General features: G+C 43.6%; 2 non-coding genes across 2 annotated transcripts; both read right to left on the minus strand.

Annotated features, from left to right (window-relative positions):
• Window positions 1-2,733: 2,733 nt before the first annotated feature.
• Window positions 2,734-2,806, minus strand: Trnaa-cgc (transfer RNA alanine (anticodon CGC)). Its single transcript has one exon. It is a non-coding gene; the product is annotated as a tRNA-Ala (tRNA).
• Window positions 2,807-23,453: 20,647 nt separating this feature from the next.
• Window positions 23,454-23,525, minus strand: Trnat-ugu (transfer RNA threonine (anticodon UGU)). Its single transcript has one exon. It is a non-coding gene; the product is annotated as a tRNA-Thr (tRNA).
• Between the last annotated feature and the right edge of the window lie 2,158 nt (window positions 23,526-25,683).

Here is a 25,683-nt window from a genome sequence, read left to right on the forward strand (position 1 = left end):
GCTATACTCACCCCACAGACATACACACTTAGTACCTTCGCTACGTACGACGTGTGCCACACCAGCTTCCGTGGACCGACGGAGCTGTCAGAAGTGACCTCCACCATCATCAGGACTTGACCTCTGCATCGGAGACGTCCAGTAATTTTGTATCGGTTGTCGAAATTCACTACGTTATTTTGTTCTACCTCCGAGTGAACATTAAATTTCACTGTTTCATCATTACAGCCTTTACCCTCAACTTAGATTTGCGCAAATTCAGTGCTAATAACGCTCTATCACAATCTTGTAGCGATTAAATTTTGTCCAAAGAAGGAGTATTTTGGGTTATGTACTTTTCAATAAAACTGTTGTACATTGTTTGTCTGGGCTGTGTTCTCATTGTTACACGACTTAGCAAGTGGCGATGAGGAATTTCTCTACGAACCAAAACTTTCACGTATGTTTACGCCCCAAATAGACAATGCCAGTGTGTGTGACTCCTACGCCGCGAAGACCTTGAAAGTGATTTTTTTACTTCACCATGTCTGAGCCGTGTACGGCTCGCTTTCATGCCGTTGGTTCTTTGGCATTTTTACATCGAGTGGCGTCATATTTCTTCCTTACTTACTGGCGTAACCAAGTTGCTGGCTTGCCTCCTTGAGTGGCAGCAGCAGCGCTTATCGATACTAGTACTGTCGTACTATCTTTGGTGTGACCGCTAGTATTTCCGGATGGTGGTGTGTGCTAGTGAGTCGGTTGGGACGGAGCAGCAAGCAAGTCTCCACGGCGCGAGGCGAGGCTGGGCCGCTGACGGTGTGCACGCGCTGTCCGATTTTGAGGTGCTAGCTGCGAGAGCGACGAGTTCGTTGCCCACCGAATCTGGACGCTGAAGTTGAGTGATCAGTTAATCCAGGGCTTAACAACTGGCCGGTTTTGAGCGCGAGTACTCGCCTCTGCTCAGGCACGTGCTCGCGAGCAGGTGCAAGGTCGCGGAGTAGGGAGGGAGGGGAGGGAGGGGAAATGCGCGCGCACGTTTGAATGAGATCTCGCGTTCTTAGCAGATTTAACTAGCCATCTGAATGCTTTGAACATTTCACTACAAGGTAAAGATCTGCTAATTACTCATTTCATAGATCGAATACGAGCTTTTAAAATGAAATTGACACTTTGGGTGAGTCAGCTGGAAACAGGAAACCTAGCTCATTTTCCTAAATTATCATCCATGCAAGATGTTCACAAAGACTGTGAACGTTATTCACATAGTTTAGTTGATCAGCGCTTTCAAGATCTGACAGCACTAGACAGTGATTTTGATCTGTTCTCTCCATATTCAGCGAATATTTAAGAGGTTCGTCCTGAGCTGCAGCAAGAAATTATTGACCTGCAGTGTGACAGAGAATACGGAGACAAATTTCAGAACAAGAAAAACATTTTGGAATTCTACAGACACTTCCCTCAGGATAGATTTCCTCGTTTGCACAAACTGGCGGCTACAATAATATCAATGTTCGGTTCCACGTATGTTTGTGAACAACTGTTCTCTGCAATGAAATGTAACAAGACGCGCCTGAGAAACGCATCGTCTGATCGAAATTTAAACTGCACGCTGCGCCTAAAATACACAAGAACAATTACTCCGAACATAGACGCAATTGCAAAGGGCAAAAAGTACAAGATAACCGAGAATCCCACACTTCAGTGACACCTTTTATTGTGTAACAGTTCACAAATTAATGCAGATGTAGAGGCATACACTAAGCTAATAAAATGATGTCGCATGTGTACATCCTCCTTTATTTGTTTCATTTGTCGCAGTAATAATTCGTGAGTGATACACCTGCGGGTGGCCGCGGATTTACATTGACTGGCGGCAGCTGTTGTGTGCCCCACGTGACTTTCCCCACTCTCCGCTCTGGTCCGGTAGTGGGGGTAGCGTGCTCGCGCTGCTCCGTGCTCGCGCCTTGCTGCTCACAGCTTGCTCCGCGAGCACATATGTTGTGAAGCCCTGAGTTAATCTTTTAGAGACCTCAAGTATTGTGACATGTCTTCGTTCATTTGCGGGTTGTTAACCCCTTGGCCGTTCCGGCTAGCAGCATCATATGGTGTGTTGGTGTCGGTGAAATCTTGTAGCCGACTTCCTATGTTGTGCCTAATTATTAAATTGACTGTTACTTATCAGTGAACTGCACCCAGTATTTTCTGCCCTGTGGCCGTTAACGCTCCAGTTAGCTGCCCTGGTCGTTACCGTAGTTTGGAGGCAGTGTGCTTTTCCCTCGTCGTGTTGTTGCTGTCCAGGAAGGCGTGTAGTTCGACAGCCTTTTAAGTTGTTCGGTTCATATTTGCTTAGGGTGGTTATTGTTCCCCTGACTGTTTTTAGACAACCAATTTTTGGCAGGCGTAGCGCTGTTCGTATTCTCGTCCTCGGCCGACATTCTCCATCATCGTGCCGTTGGTCGGACAGAAGGGAATTGGTTAAATTGTTGGTCGGTCCTTGGGCCATCGCTAGTTTGATTTACTATCCGATTACCTAACTTCAACTCTTGGCTACCTGCCTCACCCCACCTTACGTTTTGAGGAGGAGGAGGAGGAGATTAGTGTTTAACGTCCCGTCGACAACGAGGTCATTAGAGACGGAGCGCAAGCTCGGGTGAGGGAAGGATGGGGAAGGAAATCGGCCGTGCCCTTTCAAAGGAACCATCCCGGCATTTGCCTGATGCGATTTAGGGAAATCACGGAAAACCTAAATCAGGATGGCCGGAGACGGGATTGAACCGTCGTCCTCCCGAATGCGAGTCCAGTGCGCTAACCACTGCGCCACCTCGCTCGGTACGTTTTGAGCTACCTTCCCAGGCCGACCCTTGGAACACTTCTGAGCACCATTTGTTCTGTTTGTTTTAAATTGTGATTATCATTTTATGTAAAGTATTGTGCGAGGCCTTTGGCCCTGTATTAATTCAGTTTTTTTAAATTTTACATAAAGGGCTTCAGCCAAGATAAATTAAAATTTTGAGCATTGGATTTTAGAAAAAAATTTCTTATTTTTAGAAATTGTTCTATCTGAAATTGTTTGTAACCCAGGCTCTAAGCCGTTAGTTGTTCCATGTGTTATGTGTTGCCTTCAGCCAACGATTTGTGTGAACACCTTAATAAGGCCTTCAACCGTGTGTATTCTCTAAAGGAATTTTTTTTATAATAAACAAGGGGTTTATTCTAAATTATTAATCTGACTTGTTGTCAGGCCTTCAGCGGTTGTTTCAAATTTGTTTGTGGCCTTGGTTCAAATGGCTCTGAGCACTATGGGACTTAACTTCTAAGGTCATCAGTCCCCTAGAACTTAGAACTACTTAAACCTAACTAACCTAAGGACATCACACACATCCCGAGGCAGGATTCGAACCTGCGACCGTAGCGGTCGCGCGGTTCCAGACTGTAGCGCCTAGAACCGCTCGGCCACCCCGGCCGGCGTTTGTGGCCTTCAAAATGGCTCTGAGCACTATGGGCTTAACATCTGTGGTCATCAATCCCCTAGAACTTAGAACGACTTAAACCTAACTAACCTAAGGACATCACACACATCCATGCCTGAGGCAGGATTCGAACTTGCGACCGTAGCAGTCGCGCGATTCCGGACTGAGCGCCTAGAACCGCGAGACCACCGCGGCCGGCTGTGGCCTTCAGCCGTGCACTACGTTAATCAGGTTTCGACCGTTCTGTTGTAAGTTTAAAAAGAAATTTTCTTGCTTAAAAAAATGTTTATTACTGTGCCTTGATTATAGTTGTCCTTGAGACGTGTATTGTAGGCCTTCAGCTGTTAATTGTTTTCGCTGTATTTTTTTTTAAAAAAGATTTTTTTTTACTTTCTATTTTAATTGCTTTTGATTTCTAAGCCAGGCCTTCAGGCTTTCTTGTATTTGCTGTGTGGTTTTGGGCCTTCAGCCCAGAAAGCATCTCAAGTTTTCTTTAACTAGGCCTTCAGCCGTATTGTTTAGTTGTGATCTTTTAAGCCAATGTGGAAACAAGTGGGTCGTAGAAAAATAGTGTGTTTGATTGTGCAACTCACAGTAACTGTTTACGGCCCCATCCACAACCTTAACCTTATCCTGTTCGCTCTCTGACTATCTACCAATCAGGTTTCAGTCTAACGCTTTGGATGTTACTATCCAGACGTTGCTGCTACTCCAGAATATGCAACAGGGCACGCAAGCGATGGTGCACAAGGTGGCAGCCATCACCACAACCAACCCGGAGCTGTTGAACCTGTTATCCCACACTGACTTACTGGTAAAAGAATTCAGAGTGGCGCCACTGGCGTTCTAGGTGTTTGACTGGAAGGTCGAGTCCTGGGCTAGACCGGAACAGCACTTCCTGGCCCATGGTCTCAGGTGACCCAACAGTGTGGGTTCTTTCTGGACTACGTAGGCCCATAAATTTTCCATATACTACAACAGCTCAACACTGAAGTAGAGCCCTGTACTCTCCCATAGGATCATCTGAAGACTTTTCTACTACAATATTTGGATTCGCAGGTGCACATTGCGGCGGCACCCTATGAGCGTTTTAGTTGCCACATGCTGAATGGACAATTTTACAGAGAGTGGATAGCTAATTGTAGGGTTTATCCAGCGACTGTCTGTTCCAGTGTAATAAGCCTCAATGTACACTACTGGCCATTAAAATTGCTACACCACGAAGATGACCTGCTACAGACGCGAAATTTAACCGACAGGAAGAAGATGCTGTGATATGCAAATGATTAGCTTTTCAGAGCATTCACACAAGGTTGGCGCCGGTGGCGACACCTACAACGTGCTGACATGAGGAAAGTTTCCAACCGATTTCTCATACACAAACAGCAGTTGGCCGGCGTTGCCGGGTGAAACGTTGTTGTGATGGCTCGTGTAAGGAGGAGAAATGCGTACCATCACGTTTACGACTTTGATAAAGGTCGGACTGTAGCCTATCGCGATTGCGGTTACCGTATCGCGACACTGCTGCTCGCGTTGGTCGAGATCCAATAGCTGTTAGCAGAATATGGAATCGGTGGGTTCAGGAGGGTAATACGGAACGCCGTGCTGGATCCCAACGGCCTCGTATCACTAGCAGTCGAGATGACAGGCATCTTATCCGCATGACTGTAACGAATCTTGCAGCCACGTCTCGATCCCTGAGTCAACAGATGGGGACGTTTGCAAGGCAACAACCATATGAACGAACAGTTCGACGACGTTTGCAGCAACATGGACTATCAGCTCGGAGACCATGGCTGTGGTTACCCTTGACCCCGCATCACAGACAGGAGCGCCTGCGATGGAGTACTCAACGACGAACCTGGGTGCACGAATGGCAAAACGTCATTTTATGATGAATCCAGGTTCTGTTTGAGCATCATGATGATCGCATCCGTGTTTGGCGACATCGCGGTGAACGCACATTGGAAGCGTGTATTCGTCATCACCATAGTGGCGTCTCACCCGGCGTGATGGTATGGGGTGCCATTGGTTATACGTCTCAGTCACCTCTTGTTCGCATTGACGGCACTTTGAACAGTGGACGTTACATTTCAGATGTGTTACGACCCGTGGTTCTACCCTTCATTCGATCCCTGCGAAACCCTACATTTCAGCAGGGTAATGCACGACCGCATGTTGCAGGTCCTGTACGGGCCTTTCTGGACACATAAAATGTTCGACTGCTGCCCTGACCAGCACATTCTCCAGATCTCTCACCAATTGAAAACGTCTGGTCAATGGTGGCCGAGCAACTGGCTCATCACAATACGCCAGTAACTACTCTTGATGAACTATGGTATCATGTTGAAGTTGCATGGGTAGATGTACCTGTACACGCCATCCAAGCTCTGTTTGACTCAATGTCCAGGCGTATCAAGGCCGTTATTACGGCCAGAGGTGGTTGTTCTGGATACTGATTTCTCAGGATCTATGAACCCAAAATGCGTGAAAATGCAATCACATGTCAGTTCTAGTATAATATATTTGTCCAATGAATACCCGTTTATCATCCTCATTTCTTCTTTGTGTAGCAATTTTAATGGCCAGTAGTGTAAAACAGTCCTACGTAATTTCCCTCGTCAGAGACATTCTTGTACCTTAACCAGATGAAGGACTTGGTACAGACTTCCTAAAACGCAAGGAACTCACATTGGAGACTTGCCTCACCATCATTGGTGCTTTCTAACAGTCTCTGCAGACATCACATTACACGACTCCTCACAGGCGTTTGCGGCCAGTCTGGTTCCCCGGCGCCAGATCCAAGCACGGACTGCACTACACTCTGATCTGTCTGTGGCTGGCAAGCCCTCCACCAAAGTGCATCTCCCGCAGTGGTTACTCTCCCACAACAACTGCTTCATCACCCACCCATGGCAACAGTGCTGTTGCCGCTAGGCTAAATGTTCCTCCTGCGGCAAGACAGGACATAAGACGGAAGTCTGCCAGTCTCCCCTCAAGATTAATGTAGATTACGCCTGCATGGTTCCCCTTTTCCTGACTTTTTATTTTCACAGTGGAAGTCAACTATGTTCCAGTCTAGTTAAAGGTTCTTCCATGACTATCATAGTTTAGGAGACTTATCGTCGTTACGGCTAACCTCCGCTACAAGAATTCTCAAGACCCCTGCGTAGCTACAGCAACCATGATATCGAAATGAAAGGAAAATTCATGACTGGCATTCAGCATCATTCAACTCTCCTCACGGCACGCATCTTGGTGGAGCTTCCAACATCATTGGTCTGGACATTTTTGTAGCTTTGGGTCCGGAAGTACGTGACTCCACCACCAGCATTCAGCTGTCAGTGGCTACCTCCTACTTTGGTGAAAGAACGAGTCAGTTTTCTCTCGTGCTCCTACCAGTATCATTCATTCTAAGTCTCATGCCAGTCTCCCTCCGACAGTCACACCCCGCTTCCTTAAAGCTCAGAATGTTCCATTCGCACTCAGATCAGCTGCAGTCCTCACGAGTCAGTAGGCTACCTCCATCGTTACTGTAGAATAACTGAATGGGCCATTCGTATTCGTGGTGACTGCAAGCCCACGATCAACGCACAATTCGTTATTGATGCCTACCAAATTCCAAAGGTGGACGACATTATGGCAAGACTAGTGGGAGGCAAAATTTTTCGAAAAGATTGATTTATGGGATGCTTACCTTCAGCTCCCTCCGGACATCATGGAACATTCTCGTTATTAAAACTCCATTTGGACATTCTGCTATTAACAGGTTTCCTTTTGGCATACCAGTGCCGTGGGTATTTTTCAGCGATACTTGAAACAGCTGATTCAGGATGTGTCCAGCACGGCGAACTATTTGGACTACATTCTCGTCACTAGTAAAAACACCCAGGAGTTGGCCAACCTCGATGCCCTTTTTGTTCAGCAGCAAACCACTCTCAAATGTAACATGGGCAAATGACGGTTTTTCGTCCATCAGATGGAATAACTTGGTCATGTTCTCAGAGGTCGAGGAATAAGTCCTACATCACAAAATGTTCAAGCGTCCAGGAACTTCCAGTTCCAAGTGACAAACAACCGCGAAGTGTGACAAGCCAACTTAATTATTATTCTGGATGTATTCCAATCTCTGTCTTCCTCTACAGTTTTTACCCTCTATGACCCATCAAAACCTTTAATTGTGCAGCTGATGAGTTACATACACTTAACTTACTTGACAAAAATTTTCTTAGAACTACCGTAGTGTCACTAACATTATTTTAATATGTATGTTCAATTATTGCAGTTTGGTGAACGCAGAGTCAAATTATTGCAGCTGTTATAATTATATGCATATGAATATTAAATTTACTGTAAAACCATTTATGAGAGGTACTACTGCATCGTCTCTAACGTAGTCAGATAAATTTTGTATCTATTTCGTAGGTATATGTATTTACGGACTTCTTAAAAGCATTCTAAGTGCAGAAACCAATGTCGGCTTCTACCAGTTTTTCCATTCGTCCACAAAGAATTCGTTTTAGTACTTTGCAACCGCAATTTATTAAACTGATAGTTCGGTAATTTTCACACCTGTCAACACCTGCTTTCTTTGGGATTGGAATTATTATATTCTTCTTGAAGTCTGATAGTATTTCGCCTGTCTCATATATCGTGCTCACCAAATGGAAGAGTTCTGTCATGGCTGGCTCACCCAAGACTATCAGTAGTTCTAATGGTGTGTTGTCTACCCCCGGGACTTTGTTTGGATCTAAGTCTTTTCTGTGCTCTGTCGAATTCTTCACGCAGTATTGTATCTCCCATTTCATCTTCACCTACGTCCTCTTCCATTTCCATTATATTGCCCTCATGTACATCACCCTTGTACAGACACTCTGTATACTGCTTCCCCCTTTCTGCTTTCATTTCTTTGCTTAGGACTGGATTTCCATCTCAGCTCTTGATATTCATAAGGTTCTTTTCTCCAAAGGCCTCTAATTTTCCTGTAGGCAGCATCTGTCTTACCTCTAGTGATATATGCTTCTACATCCTTACATTTGTCCTCTAGCCATCCCTGCTTAGCCATTTTGCGCATCCTGTCGATCTCATGTTTGAGGCGCTTCTATTCCTTTGCCCTCGCTTCATTTACTGCATTTTTATATTTCCTCCTTTCATCAATTAAATTCAATACCTCTTGTGTTACCCTAGGATATCTACTAGCTCTCGTCTTTTTACCTACTTAATCTACTGCTGTCTTCAGTATTTCATTCCTCAGCCTATCATTCTGCAGTTTCGTCAGTTTTGATCTACAATTCATTACCATTCTGCCCCTGGAAGTGTATTACAATTTAAAGTATTTTTCCTAAACCCGACACCTTCTGATGTCTCCAGGTCTCTTCCGCGTATACAACCTTCTTTCATGATTCTTAAATTAAGTGTTAGCTATGATTAAGTTTGTGTGCAAAATTCTAGGCGGCTTCCTGTTTTATTCGTTACGCCAGTCCATATTCACCTACTACTTTTGCTTCTCTTCCTTTTCCTACTATCGAATTCTAGTCCGCTGCGGCTATTAAATTTTCGTCTCCTTTAACTATCTGAATAATTTATTTTATCTCATCATATATTTATTCAATCTCTTCATCATCTGCGAAACTAGTTGGCGTACTTGTACTATTGTGGTAGGCGTGGGCTTCGGTTCTGTCTTGGCTACAATAATTCGTTCTACTTCTTCTTCTTCTTTCGTTTCACACTCTTTGTGATACGATGGATCAATCATTTCTTTGTGCATTGTTCTTTTCTTAGGGCCCAGTATTTCTTCATTCTTTCTGATCTTCTTTTCCTCTCTTCTTCCGAGGTGAAGGGTTTGGACTTTTGTGTAGATCTGTCTTGGAACCTTATGTTTTCATCTTTAGTAATTAATTTAGTTGTTCGATCGATAAGTGAATTTTCTGAAATCTTTAATTCTACTAGGTCTTTCTCAGTTTCTTTAAACCAGTTGGCTTTCGTTTTGCGGTTACGGAAAAAGTCAAAGATTTGTTTGGTTAATCTGTAGCAATTCATTCTGAGAAGATGACCATAAAAATTTATCCTCCTTTTTCGCATAGTATATGAAAGTTTTTCAATTTGCTTGTAGAGAGTTTCATTTTTGATGTATATAATCTTATTGTCTTGAAATTTTGGCCCTATGCTCAAGTTTCTCCATTTGGCCTTTGAAATTCATGTTTAGTGTTTCTGCTGCATACAGTGCTTCTGGCTTAATCACTGTCTTGTAATGTGTAATTTTGGACCCCCATGAAAGGGATTTTTTGTTGTATGTATTTTTTGTTAGTTGGAAGCCCAATTCAAGTTTATTTTTTCTGGATTCCATTGTTTTGCTTTCCCCAGCATTCCAACTAATCCATTCTCCGAGATATTTGAATTCTTGTACTATTTCACTCTTTTGTTCTTGAACTTTGAGGTATTTACATGAGCGCGTGATGTTTGTCAATATCTTAGTTTTTTTTTTCAAAGGATATGTGAAGACCTGTTTTAGCTGCTTGTTTCTTTAGTTCAAGGATTTGCTGCCGTGCTTCTTCCATTGTTTCAGCAAACAGGCCCATATCATCTGCAAAAGCAATGCAATTTACTTTAAGGTTCTTCTTTTTGCAACCCAGTCTTATACCACTCTTAATATTTGTTTTCCATTCTCTGGCTACTTTCTCAAGCGCACAATTGAACAGCAACGCTGAGAGCCCATCCCCCTGGCGCACTCCCGTTTTTATTTCAAAGGGTACCGATAATTCGCCCATGAATTTAACTTTCGAAAATGTATTTGTAAGGGTCGCTTATATAATATTAGTTTGTTTTCTTACCCAAACCTATTTCTTCCAGGACTGATAATATAGATTCTCTGTCAATCGAATCATATACTTTTTTGAAATCAATGAAGGAGATTACGTATGTCTTTGCCCTAGATTTTTGGTATGCCATGATGTTTTTGAGGTTTAGTATTTGTTCTGAACATGATCTACCCTTTCTAAAAGCTCCCTGGTATTCCTCGATTTGCGGGTCCAATTGCGGCTCTGCCCTGTTGACTTTAGAAAGAATCTTGTACCTTATATCCAGCAGTGATATTCGTCTGTAATTGTTGGAGTCTGTCTTCAGACCTTTCTTGTGGATAGGGTGGATGAGAGCTGTTCTCCATTCTGTGGGGATCTCTTCTTCTTTCCAGACTTTATCGAAAACACACTGAAGGGATGTAATTGCATTTTTGTCAGCTTTTTCCATATTTCGGCCACTATTTGGTTTTCTCCGGACCCTTTGTTGTTTTAAAGTTCTGAAATAACTTTCTGTAGTTCTTCAGTCGTCGGTGGTTCTGAATCCGGCTTCTCACGGTTATTTGGGATGGATTCAAATTTTTCAAGGATGAGTTCACAATTCTAGAGTTTCTCAAAGTGGCCTGCTAGTTTTTTGCAATTTTCCGCTTTATTGTGAGCGATGGTCCCATTTACATCTCGTAACTGGCGGGTGGGTGCTTTGCATCTTGATAACCTTTGTTTGAAAGTTCTGTAAAAGCTTCTTGTGTTGTTTTTAGTAAATTCTTCATCAATTTGAAGGAGAGTTTTGTTTTCAGGTGTCTTTTTAATCCTTTTTGTATTTTTATCTACCAGTTTTCTAACTCTAATGAAATTCAATCTGCTTTCTTCTGTTTTTTTGAGATTGCCAGTTTTGCCATGCCTGTTTTCTTGTTTCAATAAGGGCATCACATTCCAGCGACTACCAGGCATGTTTTTTTTACTTTTTATGTTCGGTGCTATCCGTGCTGCTGTAGTAATGAGGTTTTCTTTGATATCCTCCCAGCTTTGTGTCTGAATGGTTTCTGTTGCTTTTGTGAATTCATCTGATTTTAATATCTTTTCCGTGCTGTACTTCCGACCCTTAATTTGTTTCATGCTGCGTTTCCTATTTGGGACGACTTTGAACTTAATTTCAGAAAGGTAGTGGTCTGAATCAAAGCTTGCACCCCTGAGTTCTCTATGCTGTTCCTTCCTTTTTTTTATTCATTATTAAACCTACTCCTGCATTACCCATATTTGGTTTTGTATTTATAACCCTGTATTCACCTGACCAGAAGTCTTGTTCCTTCTGTCACCAAACTTCACTTTTTCCGACTATATCTAACTTTAACCTATCTATTTCGTTTTTTAAATTTTCTAACCTACCTGTGTGATTAAAGGATCTGTCATTGCGGGCTCCGACCCGTAGAACGCCAGTTTTGTTTCTCCTGATGAGGAAGTGCTGAATTTAATTGTGGGAAAAAGAAATTTATGGGACAACTTGTCTAGAAAGGGACCTGTTGACAACGCATATTCTAGGGTATCAGGGAATCGTCAAATTAAGGATTGTAGAGGGAAACCAAGGCAGGAGTACATTAAGCAGTTTCAAAGGGATGTGGGTCGCAGCAGCTTTACAGAGATGCAGAGGCTTGCACGGAGACGGCTGCGTCAGACCAGCCTTCAGACTGAAGACCACGACAACAAGTTCCCTGTAAAGTTTGGGCACAGTTTCATGATCGCCTTCTGCAACATTTGTCACGTAATTCCTTTCACCTGCTTATTGTGTGTGCGGTGTGGCTCTGTCGACGAGACGGAACAAACCATTAATGCGTTGTTTCTTGTCCTACTTACAACGTTTGCCCCCTGTGACAATCGATCTCACGACCCCTGGTTTACACCACCAGTGCTCTGCCTCTTTTTTTTTTGTTCTTATTTTGTTCGATGTTGTTCGTTGTATTTGTTCGGTGCAGATGTCCCAGAACACCCGTTCAAGTTCAGTGTTGAGCCGTTGACTCAGTTTTTTATTACAGAGGGCAGCTAACCCTCCGACCGAATACGCTGAGCTACCGTGCCGGCGCCTCTGAGCTAAGGAGGTGGATGACTCGCCAGAACTCATATTAGACAAATAATCAGTGCGTGGGGCATACAGTATGACAGACTAGTTGTGGCTGCTAGTTCTGGATATCTCGCTATTATTTTATATACAGTCACCAACATCTCAAACATTCAGTTCATTTGTTTTCCTTGTCCTGGCATCCAGTTAGTTTCGTGCTGTTTTATTTTACCATGTCATGGCTTATATCAAAGGAGCGTTTAAAGTTTTTAACATTCTATGTGCTTCCGTTCCTCCTCTTACCTCCTACTTAAGCCACTGTACAAATGTGTTTTCTCTCATCCTGCTAGCAACGCCAATGGTTTTGTATCTCCTGTCACTTTCCACCCAACAGATCCACACCACTTCTTCAAAGTTCAGTTCTATGAATTGCCCCACATTTTTAACAAGATTTTGGGGAGATATTTTTAATGTGTCAACAGGGTGACTGGCTCAACCAAATTTTTTCGTAAGTGGTCAGCCAGTCTCTTTTCCCTGTGCTGTTCTTTGAGCTCTTTTGTGGTTTGTTTTCCCTCTTTTACTTTCTTGATTAGCTATCGTGCCTCCTCATTGGTTTTAATGCATGTGAGAGTGCCTGTGCGATAGTCATTGTGTGGTCGTTTCGTGTGCATGCGAGTACGACAGTTTTCGTTCTTATCCACCTTTGTTTGTTTTCATCGATGTCAGGGCGCTGATAACCTCACCGATGGGCGCCCATACGTTCCCAAACCACACACACACACACACACACACACACACACACACACCGAATGTTCCACTCGCGCTCAGAGATAAGCTGCACTCGGAATTCCAGCGCCTCCAAGAGGAAGGCATTCTCACCGCAGTCACCAGTGGTCAGTAGGCTGCCCCACTTCGAATTCGTGGTGACTTCAAGGCCACGATCAACACACACCTACCCATGCCTACCCAATTCCAGAGGTGGACGACATTATGGCTTGGCTAGTGGGAGGCAAGATTTTTCACGAAGATTTATTTGTAGGGTGCTTACCTTCAGCTTCCTCTGGACGAGGCAGCATGGAACATTCTCGTCTTAACACTCCATTTGGACATTCTGCTACAACAGGTTTCCTTTTGGCATTGACAGTGCCCTGGCTATTGTTCAATTGTACTTGGAACAGCAGACTCGGGATGTGTACTATTTGGACGACATTCTCGTCATTGGTAAAAATCTCCCAGAAGCTGGCCAACCTCGATCCCCCTTTTACTGCTCTACAACAAACCAATCTCAAGTGCAAGATGGATAAATACCGTTTTTTCGTATCACTGGTGGAGTAACTGTCATGTTCTCAGTGGTCGAGAAATACTACCTACACAACAAAATGTTCAAGCTATTCAGGAATTTCCAGTCAGAAAGGGCATTAAACAACTACAGTGGGTGACCAGCCAACTTAATTATTATCGGTTGGTTGATCCATGGGGAGAGACCCAATCAGCGAGGTCATCGATCCCATCGAATTAGGGAAGGATAGAGAAGAAAATCGGCCGTGCTCTTTCAAAGGGACCATCCCAGTATTTGCATGAAGCGATTTAGGGAAATCACAGAAGACCTAAATGAGAGGATGGCCGGACGTAGGTTTTAACTGTCGTCCTCCTGAACTGGAGTCCAGTGTGCTGACGACTGCGCCACCTTGCTCGGTAAATTATTATTCCAAGCTCATTCTTCATGCCGCGGCCACTCAGTTATTTGCTGGATGTATTCCAATCTCTGTCTTCCTCTAAAGTATTTACCCCCTATGACCCATCAAAAACCTTTAATTATACAGCTGATGCGCTTACATACACTAAACGTACTGGACAGGAATTTGTGTATGACTACAGTGTTGTCACCAACGTTATTTTAATACGTATGTTTAATTACCGGATTGTGGTAAATGGAGAGTCATATTTCTGCAGCTATTATGGTTCAAAATGGCTCTGAGCACTATGGGACTCAACTGCTGAGGTCATTAGTCCCCTAGAACTTAGAACTAGTTAAACCTAACTAACCTAAGGACATCACAAACATCCATGCCCCAGGCAGGATTCGAACCTGCGACCGTAGCGGTCTTGCGGTTCCAGACTGCAGCGCCTTTAACCGCACGGCGCAGCTATTATGATTATACGCATAAGAATATTACATTTACTGGAAAATCATTTGCGAGTACTACTATTGTATCGTCTCTAATGTTGTCAGGACAATTTTATACTTAGTTCGTAGCTATTTGGATGTTATGGACTTCCTAAAAGCATTCGAACTGCAGAAATCTTAAAAACACCTGATTAAATCACAAGCAACAAACTTCGTCGCCATATATGGTTGTTGTTGTGGTCTTCAGTCCTGAGATTGGTTTGATGCAGCTCTCCATGCTACTCTATCCTGTGCAAGCTTCTTCATCTCCCAGTACGTACTGCAGTCTACATCCTTCTGAATCTCTTGGTCTCCCTCTACGATGTTTACCCTCCACGCTGCCCTCCAGTACTAAGTTGGTGATCCGTTGATGCCTCAGAACATGTCCTACCAACCGATCCCTTCTTCTAGTCAAGTTGTGCCACAAACTCCTCTTCTCCCCTATCCTATTCAAAACCTCCTCATTAGTTATGTGATCTACCCATCTACCCATCTACACCCCCCCCCCCCCCCCGCATGAACCATGGACCGTGCCGTTGGTGGGGAGGCTTGTGTGCCTCAGCGATAGAGATAACCGTACCGTAGGTACAACCACAATGGAGGGGTATCTGTTGAGAGGCCAGGCAAACGTGTTGTTCCTGAAGAGGGGCAGCAGCCTTTTCAGTAGTTGCAAGGGCAACAGTCTGGATGATTCTCCGGGCGGGGACTACTCAGGAGGATGTCGTTATCAGGAGAAAGAAAACTGGCGTTCTACGGATCGGAGCGTGGAATGTCAGATCCCTTAATCGGGCAGGTAGGTTAGAAAATTTAAAAAGGGAAATGGATAGGTTAAAGTTAGATATAGTGGGAATTAGTGAAGTTCGGTGGCAGGAGGAACAAGACTTCTGGTCAGGTGACTACAGGGTTATAAACACAAAGTCAAAAAGGGGTAATGCAGGAGTAGGTTTAATAATGAATAGGAAAATAGGAATGCGGGTAAGCTACTACAAACAGCATAGTGAACGCATTATTGTGGCCAAGATAGATACGAAGCCCACACCTACTACAGTAGTACAAGTTTATATGTCAACTAGCTCTGCATATGACGAAGAAATTGAAGAAATGTATGATGAAATAAAAGAAATTATTCAGATAGTGAAAGGAGACGAAAATTTAATAGTCATGGGTGACTGGAATTCGAGTGTAGGAAAAGGGAGAGAAGGAAACGTAGTAGGTGAATATGGATTGGGGCTAAGAAATGAAAGAGGAAGCCGCTTGGTAGAATTTTGCACAGAGCACAACTTAATCATAGCTAACACTTGGTTCAAGAATCACAAAAGAAGGTTGTATGCGTGGAAGAAGCCTGGAGATACTAAAAGGTATCAGATAGATTATATAATGGCAAGACAGAGATTTAGGAACCAGGTTTTAAATTGTAAGACATTTCCAGGGGCAGATGTAGACTCTGACCACAATCTATTGGTTATGAACTGTAGATTAAAACTGAAGAAACTGCAAAAAGGTGCGAATTTAAGGAGATGGGACCTGGATAAACTGAAAGAACCAGAGGTTGTACAGAGTTTCAGGGAGAGCATAAGGGAACAATTGACAGGAATGGGGGAAAGAAATACAGTAGAAGAAGAATGGGTAGGTTTGAGGGATGAAGTAGTGAAGGCAGCAGACGATCAAGTAGGTAAAAAGACGAGGGCTAGTAGAAATCCTTGGGTAATAGAAGAAATATTGAATTTAATTGATGAAAGGAGAAAATATAAAAATGCAGTAAATGAAGCAGGCAAAAAGGAATACAAACGTCTCAAAAATGAGATCGACAGGAAGTGCAAAATGGCTAAGCAGGGATGGCTAGAGGGCAAATGTAAGGATGTAGAGGCTTATCTCACTAGGGGTAAGATAGATACTGCCTACAGGAAAATTAAAGAGACCTTTGGAGATAAGAGAACCACTTGTATGAACATCAAGAGCTCAGATGGAAACCCAGTTCTAAGCAAAGAAGGGAAAGCAGAAAGGTGGAAGGAGTATATAGAGTGTCTATACAAGAGCGATGTACTTGAGGACAATATTATGGAAATGGCAGAGGATGAAGATGAAGATGAAATGGGAGATACGATACTGCGTGAAGAGTTTGACAGAGCACTGAAAGACCTGAGTCGAAACAAGGCCCCTGGAGTAGACAACATTCCATTGGAACTACTGACGGCCTTGGGAGAGGCAGTCCTGACAAAACTCTACCATCTGGTGAGCAAGATGTATGAAACAGGCGAAATACCCTCAGACTTCAAGAAGAATATAATAATTCCAATCCAAAAGAAAGCAGGTGTTGACATGTGAAAATTACCGAACAAAAAAAATGGCTCTGAGCACTATGGGACTTAACATCTATGGTCATCAGTCCCCTAGAACTGAGAACTACTTAAACCTAACTAACCTAAGGACAGCACACAACACCCAGCCATCACGAGGCAGAGAAAATCCCTGACCCCGCCGGGAATCGAACCCGGGAACCCGGGCGTGGGAAGCGAGAACGCTACCGCACGACCACGAGATGCGGGCATTACTGAACAATCAGTTTAATAAGCCACAGCTGCAAAATACTAACACGAATTCTTTACAGACGAATGGAAAAACTAGTAGAAGCCGACCTCGGGGAAGATCAGTTTGGATTCCGTAGAAATACTGGAACACGTGTGGCAATACTGACCTTACGACTTATCTTAGAAGAAAGATTAAGGAAAGGCAAACCTACGTTTCTAGCATTTGTAGACTTAGAGAAAGCTGTTGACAATGTTGACTGGAATACTCTCTTTCAAATTCTGAAGGTGGCAAGGGTAAAATACAGGGAGCGAAAGGCTATTTACAATTTGTACAGAAACCAGATGGCAGTTATAAGAGTCGAGGGACATGAAAGGGAAACAGTGGTTGGGAAGGGAGTAAGACAGGGTTGTAGCCTCTCCCCAATGTTATTCAATCTGTATATTGAGCAAGCAATAAAGGAAACAAAAGAAAAATTCGGAGTAGGTATTAAAATCCATGGAGAAGAAATAAAAACTTTGAGGTTCGCCGATGACATTGTAATTCTGTCAGAGACAGCAAAGGACTTGGAAGAGCAGTTGAACGGAATGGATGGTGTCTTGAAGGCAGAATATAAGATGAACATCAACAAAAGCAAAACGAGGATAATGGAATGTAGTCGAATTAAGTCGGGTGATGTTGAGGGTATTAGATTAGGAAATGAGACACTTAAAGTAGTAAAGGAGTTTTGCTATTTGGGGAGCAAAATAACTGATGATGGTCGAAGTAGAGAGGATATAAAATGTAGACTGGCAATGGCAAGGAAAGCGTTTCTGAAGAAGAGAAATTTGTTAACATCGAGTATAGATTTAAGTGTCAGGAAGTCATTTCTGAAAGTATTTGTATGGAGCGTAGCCATGTATGGAGGTGAAACATGGACGGTAAATAGTTTGGACAAGAAGAGAATAGAAGCTTTCGAAATGTGGTGCTACAGAAGAATGCTGAAGATTAGATGGGTAGATCACATAACTAATGAGGAAGTATTGAATAGGATTGGGGAGAAGAGAAGTTTGTGGCACAACTTGACCAGAAGAAGGGATCGGTTGGTAGGACATGTTCTGAGGCATCAAGGGATCACCAATTTAGTATTGGAGGGCAGCGTGGAGGGTAAAAATCGTAGGGGGAGACCAAGAGATGAATACACTAAGCAGATTCAGAAGGATGTAGGTTGCAGTAGGTACTGGGAGATGAAGAAGCTTGCACAGTATAGAGTAGCATGGAGAGCTGCATCAAACCAGTCTCAGGACTAAAGACCACAACAAACAACAACCCATCTAATCTTCAGCATTCTTCTGTAGCACCACATTTCGAAAGCTTCTATTCTCTTCTTGTCTAAACTATTTATCGCCCATGTTTCACTTCCATACATGGCTACACTCCATACAAATATTTTCAGAAACGACTTCCTGACACTTAAATCTAACTCGATGTTAACAAATTACTCTTCTTCAGAAACGCTTTCCTTGCCATAGCCAGTCTACATTTAATATCCTCTCTACTTCGACCATCATCAGTTATTTTTCTCTCCAAATAGCAAGACTCCTTTACTACTTTAAGCGTCTCATTTCCTAATCTAATACCCTCAGCATCGCCCGATTTAATTCGACTACATTCCATTATCCTCGTTTTGCTTTTGTTGATGTTCATCTTATATCCTCCTTTCAAGATGCTGTCCATTCCGTTCAGCTGCTCTTCAAGGTCCTTTGCTGTCTCTTAGAGCCGGCCGGGGTGGTCGAGCGGTTCTAGGCGCTACAGTCTGGAACCGCGCGATCGCTACGGTCGCAGGTTCCAATCCTGCCTCGGGCATCGGTGTGTGTGATGTCCTAAGGTTAGTTAGGTTTAAGTAGTTCTAAGTTTTAGGGACTGATGACCTCAGAAGTTATGTCCCATAGTGCTCAGAGCCATTTGAACCATTTTTTTTTCTCTGACAGAATTACAATGTCATCGGCGAACCCCATAGTTTTTATTTCTTCTCCATGGTTTTTAATACCTACTCCGAATTTTCCTTTTGTTTCCTTTACTGCTTGCTCAACATACAGATTGAATAACGTCGGGGAGAGGCTACAACCCTATCTCACCCCGTCCCAACCACTGCTTCCCTTTCATGTCCCTCGACTCTTATAACTGCCATCTGGTTTCTGTACAAATTGTAAATAGCCTTTCGCTCCCTGTATTTTAGCCCTGCCATCTTCAGAATTTGAAAGAGAGTATTCCAGTCAACATTGTCAAAAGCTTTCTCCAAGTCTACAAATGCTAGAAACGTAGGTTTGCCTTTTCTTAATCTAGCTTCTACGATAAGTCGTAGGGTCAGTATTGCCTCACGTGTTCCCATATTTCTACGGAATCCAACTGATCTTCCCCGTGGTCTGCTTCTACCAGTTTTTCCATTCGTCCGTAAAGAATTCGAGTTAGTATTTTGCATCCGTGATAAACTGATAGTTCGGTAATTTTCACATCTCTCAACGCCTGCTTTCTTTGGGATTGGAATTATTATATTCTTCTTGAAGTCTGAGGGTATTTCGCCTGTCTCATACTTTTTGTTCACCAGATGGTAGAGTTTTGTCAGGACTGGCTCTCCCAAGGCCGTCAGTAGTTCTAATGGATGTTGTCTGCTCCCGGGGCCTTGTTTCGACTTAGGTCTTTCAGTGCTCTATCAAACTCTTCACGCAGTATCGTATCTCCCATTTCATCTTTATCTACATCCTCTTCCCTTTCTATAACATTGTCCTCAAGTACATCGCCCTTGTATAGTCCCTCTATATATTCCCTCTTCCACCTTTCTGCTTTCCCTTCTTCGCTTAGAACTGGGTTTCCATCTGAGCTCTTGATATTCATACAAGTGATTCTCTTTTCTCCAAAGGTCTCTTTCATTTTCCTGTAGGCAGTATCTATCTTACCCCTAGTATAGTAGCTTCAAAATTTTAACACACGGCGACGAAGTTGACACATTTCGGCTTTCGAACAGTTGCTGCATCTTTGTAATGCCGTTACATGGGTCCTTATATTAATTTATACAATATCACTTAGGCAGTGGAAAGAACCACTGATACTGTCAGGTTCTGCCACATTTGCTTGCAGTGACAGTCCGGAAAATTCAGCTCCACCTTATCCTCTTCCCGTCGTAGTTTCTCAGTTTGAATTCTAGAGAAATATTGGAACCCTGCGAGGTCACACTGACCCTGCCGATTTGTCGTAAAGGATAGTTTATTATTGACCGTTATACGTATCTCGAAATTCCGAAGAGAGCGGGTATAAAATACAGGGAAGGAGATGTCATTTACAACTTCTACAGAACCCAGATAGCAATAAGTGTAATATGGACATGAAAGCAGCCAAGTGAGGTGGTGCAGTAGTTATAGCACGCATATACTCGCCTTCGAGAGGACGACGGCTTAAACCCGCATCCGGCCATCCAGATTTAAGTTTTCCGTGATTTCTGTAAATCGCTCGAAGCAAATGCCGGGATGATTTCTTTGAAAACTGCACGGCCGATAACCTTCCCCATCCTTGACTCAATCAAAGCTTGTTCTCCGTCGCTAATGATCTCGATGTCGACGGGACGTTAAACCCAATCTTTCTTCCTTCTTCTTCATGAAAGCAGTGCTTGAGAACGGAGTGAGCCAGGAGTGTAGCCTATCCAAGATGTTCTCCAATCGGTATTAAGCAAGCAGTAAAGGAAACCAAGGAAAAATTTGGAAAGAGAACTAGGTTGCTGGAGAAGAAATAAAAACTTTGTGGTTTGCTAATGACATTGGAAGAGCAGCTGTGCGGAATGGATAGGTTCTTGAAAAAGATTAAAAGATGAATATCAACAAAATTAAAATAAAGTTAATTGAGTGTACCCAAATGAAATCAAGAGATGGTGAGGGAATTAGATTAGGAAATGAGACAGTAAAAGTAGTAGATTAGTTTCTCTACACTGAAAGAAAAAAATTGCAACATCAGAAAACAATTAATGTAGAGTAATGAATTTTCGGGAACACATTTGTCTAGGTAACTTGTTTAAGAGGTTAAAATTTCAAGATCACAGGATAACGTAAGCGCGAGATAAGCCATTGCAAACGTGAAATCCCGGTACATTAATAACTGGTGTAATCGCTAGAATGTTGACTGCGAGCTTGCAAACGTGTATACATTGTATTGTACAGCTGAAAGATGCCAGTTTGTTGGATGGAGTTCCATACCTGTTGCATTTGGTCGGTGAATACAGGACGGTTAATACTAGTTGTGGACGACATTGAAGTTGTCGTCTAATGACGTCCCATACACACTCGATTGGAGAGAAATCTGCCGATCAAGCAGACCAAGGCAGCATGTCGTCACTGTGTAGAGGTTCAAATGGTTCAAATTGCTCTGAGCACTATGGGACTCAACAGCTTAGGTCATAAGTCCCCTAAAACTTAGAACTACTTAAACCTAACTAACCTAAGGACATCACACACACGCATGCCCGAGGCAGGATTCGAACCTGCGACCGTAGCAGCCCCGCGGTTCCGGACTGCAGCGCCAGAACCGCACGCCCACCGCGGCCGGCACTGTGTAGAGCATCATGGGTTACAACAAGGCTATATGGGCCAGCGTTATCCTGTCCGAAAACCTCCACTGCAATGTTGTTCATGACAGTTTGGATCACTATATCGATGTACAAATTTCCACTCAGGGTGTGTGGGATAACCACAAGGATGCTCCTGTTGTCATATGAAATCGCACCCCGGACCATAACTCCAGACATATGTCCAGTGTGTCTGGCATGCAGACAGATTGGTTGTTGGCCCTTAACTGGCTTCCTTCTAATCAACATATGGCCATCACTGGCATCGAGGTAGACCTCCATTCCGCCCTACAATGAGCTCTTGCTAGACACAACTGCTGTCGCAAATGACGGTCATTCTGGGTCATCCTTGAAGTAACCGGTTAGTAACAGTTTGTTTTGTTACTGTGATACCAACTGCTCAAATTGCTGCTGCAGATGCTACACGATGCGCTAGAGCCGTAGGCTGAACACGATGGTCTTTCCTCTCGGTAGTGCCACGTGGCTGTCCAGAGCAAGGTCTTCTTGTGACAGTACATTCTCGTGACCACCGCTATCAGGAGTCATGCACAGTGGATACATTCCTGCCCGGTCTTTTTTTCAATATCACGAAAGGAACATCCAGCGTTTCATACCCCTATTACATGATCTCATTGAAACTCAGTGGGGTGTAGATAATACCTTCTTTGTCGCCTTGGGCATTCTTGGCTAACGAACTCACCAGGTCCAGTCTCAAAGTTAACTAACGTCACGACCATTACAACGCGTTTGTAAAGCAAACCTGGTTTGCATCCTTATAGTGGCGCTGCTAGCGTCACTTTTGTGCAACTGGCGCGAAATCTGAATAGACATCATCTTGTAGATGTAGAAATACGCCTATCAACTTGGGTTTACGTCGCACGGCTCCTTCCTCGTGTTGCGTTTTTTTTTCTGTCGGTATATCTGGGCAGCAAAATAACTGACAGTGGTCGAAATAGAAAGGATATAAAATCATACTAGCCATAGCAAGAAAAACATTTCTGAAAAAGAGTAATGTGTTAATATCGAAGATTAATTTAAGCGTTAGGCAATCTTTTCTGAAGGTATTTGTCTGGACTGTAGCTTAAAAAAAAGAAAAAATGAGAGAGGTTCAAATGGCTCCAACCACTATGGGACTTAACATCTGAGGTCATCAGTCCCCTAGAACTTAGAGCTACTTAAACCTAACTAACCTAAGGACATCACACACAACCATGCCCGAGGCAGAATTCGAACCTGCGTCCCTAGAGGTCGCGCGGTTCCGGACTGAAGCGCCTAGAACCACTCGGTCACAACGGCCGGCTGGACTGTAGCCTTGTACGAAAGTGAAACGTAGATGTTCAGACAAGACGAGAATAGAAGCTTTTGAAATGTTGTGCTACAGAATACTAAGGATTATATGGGCAGGTCCAGAAACTAATGAGGCGGTACTGAATCGAACTGTTGAAAGAAGAAATTCGTGGGACAAAAAAAGTATCTGTTGACGGGGCACATCATGAGGCATCAAGGAATAGTAAAATTGATAATGAAGGGAAGTGTGGGATGGGAGGGGGCGTAAGGATTGTAGAGCTACAGCAAGGCACGAATGCTGTAAGCAGCTTTAAAGGGATGTGGGATGCAGCAGTTACGCAGACATCAAGAGGCTGTCACAGGGAGAGCTGCATCAGAGCAGCCTTCAGACCACGACAACAAATTCCCTGCCTTGCACACAGTTCCATGATCGCCTTTCGCAACATTTGTCTCTAATTCCTTTCACGTGCTTATTTTGTGTGGCGTGGTTTTGTCAATCTTTTTTTTCTTTACATTATTTTATTGTTATATCGATCAGGTGGAACAAGCCTTTCGTGCGCTGTTTTTAGTCTTACTTAAAAATGTTTGCCCCCTGTGAGAATCGAACTCACGACCCCTGGTTTACAAGACCAGTGCTCTGCCTCTGAGCTAAGGAGGCTGACGACGTGACGTACTCATCTATGGAATTTGAGCACTGCGTGGAACCGCAGCATGACTCAGAGCAGTCGTGGCTGCTAGTTCTTAGTGTTCTTCTGTTATATACAGTCACCCTCCTCTGGATCATTGAGTTCTTATGTTTTCCTTGTCTCAGCATTCTGTTATTACTTTCTTGCTGTTTTATTTTTCTATGTGTCGGCCTATGTCAAGGGAGCGTTTTTAGCCTTCTACGTGGTTCCGCTCGTCCTCTTTTACATTGTTGTGTCACGTTGTTAGAGCTAGCCAGTACCATAATACGAAAATGGTGCCCGCATGCATATTGAGGAGGCTTTCCTCGCTCTCACCGTACAATGAGAAACCGTGCGAAAACATACAGCTGGGTGCGCGCGCGGGGAAGTCACAAACCGGAAGCGCGGGTTGTGCAATGCGTACCGCTGCGTGGCTTTCACGTTACGTCATGCGTCTACTGGTTACCGGTGTAAACAGCTGCGTGTGAAAACTACGGCCCGATTTAACATCTTATCTCAGATATACGGACAGAGCAGACTAGTTAAAGCAAAGAGATGGAATACCATAGAGGGCCAACACCGCGATCAGGATGGCACACACTGAGCAATTCTCTGTCATGTTTTCGGAAGTCAAAAGAAAGGGGCGTAGTATTGGATAGAGGCGGATAACGTGCCAAATAATACGAAATAACGTCCAACTATTAATGTTCAAATGGTTCAAATGGCTCTGAGCACCATGGGACTTAACTTCTTAGGCCATCAGTCCCCTAGAACTTAGAACTACTTAAACCTAACTAACCTAAGGACAGCACACACATCCATGCCCGAGGCAGGATTCGAACCTGCGACCGTAGCGGTCGCCCGGTTCCAGACTGAAGCGCCTAGAACCGCTCAGCCACCGCGGCCGGCGCAGCTACAGTCAAAAGCGAAATTATCCCACGGAATGGCGGACGAACACTTGATATACATGGTTTTTCAGCAGTCACTGCAATGGATACATTCAAATGCTCCAGCTCCAGACGATCTATTGGGTGCCATTAAGAAAAAGAAGACATGGTCTGAAAAATTCAGTGTAGGATTAGCCTTCGTGTGGTTTAATACCCGCGTCACTATACATAAGAAACATCCAATACATATGAAACATCCAGTACATAAGAAATATGCAGTACATAAGAAACATCCAATAGAAGGAAATTCTAAAATCAGTTCTGGTGAACACAGTTAAGAAAAAAAATACAAAAAAAAGGGAGAGAAAAACATTCCGGAGAACGTTTGCATTTATATAAATTGTATGTAGCATACGGTTAAATTTGTGTTTTCTGAGTGAAATGAACTGTGGTGTTACGTGCATCAGATACGTAAACTCAGGCACGTACACAACGTATAAGGGCAGTGAATTGTCGGGGCTGTCATTTGTACTCTGGTCATTATTGTGAAAAGGTTACCAATGTGATTATGGCCGCATGACGGAAATTAACAAACTTTGGAGCGGAATGGTAGTTGGCATTGGGCATTCCATTTCGGAAATTGTTAGGAAATTCAACATTCCGAGATCCGCAATGTCAATAGTGTGGCGAGAATACCAAATTTCAGGCATACTTCTCACCATGGACAACGCAGTGCCCCACAGCCTTCACTTAACGTCCGAGAGCAGAGCCGTTTGCGCAGAGTTGTAAGTGCTAACAGACAAGCAACACTACGTGAAATAGCCGCAGAAATCTACGTGGGACGTACGACGAACGTATCCAACGAAATATGACGTTAATGGGCTATGTCAGCGGACGATCGATGCCAGTGCCTTTGTTAACAGCACGACGCCTCTCCTGGACACGTGACCATATCGGTTGGACCCTAGGCGACTGGAAAACCGTGGCCTGGTCAGATGAGCCTCGATTTTAGTTGGTAAGAGCTGATGGCAGGGTTCGAGTGTGACGCACACCCCACGAAGCCATGGATCCAAGTTGTCAACAAGGCACCGTGCAAGCTGGTGATGGCTCCATAATATTGTGGGCTGTGTTGCCATGCAATGATCTGGTCCTTTGGTCCAACCGAGCCAATCATTCAATGGAAAGCCATTCATGAATTTCATATTCCCAAACAACTATGGAATTTTTATGGATGACAATACTCCATGTCTCTGGGCCAAGACAG

The sequence above is a fragment of the Schistocerca cancellata genome, chromosome 2 (assembly GCF_023864275.1).
Source record: "Schistocerca cancellata isolate TAMUIC-IGC-003103 chromosome 2, iqSchCanc2.1, whole genome shotgun sequence".
NCBI lineage: Eukaryota > Metazoa > Arthropoda > Insecta > Orthoptera > Acrididae > Schistocerca > Schistocerca cancellata.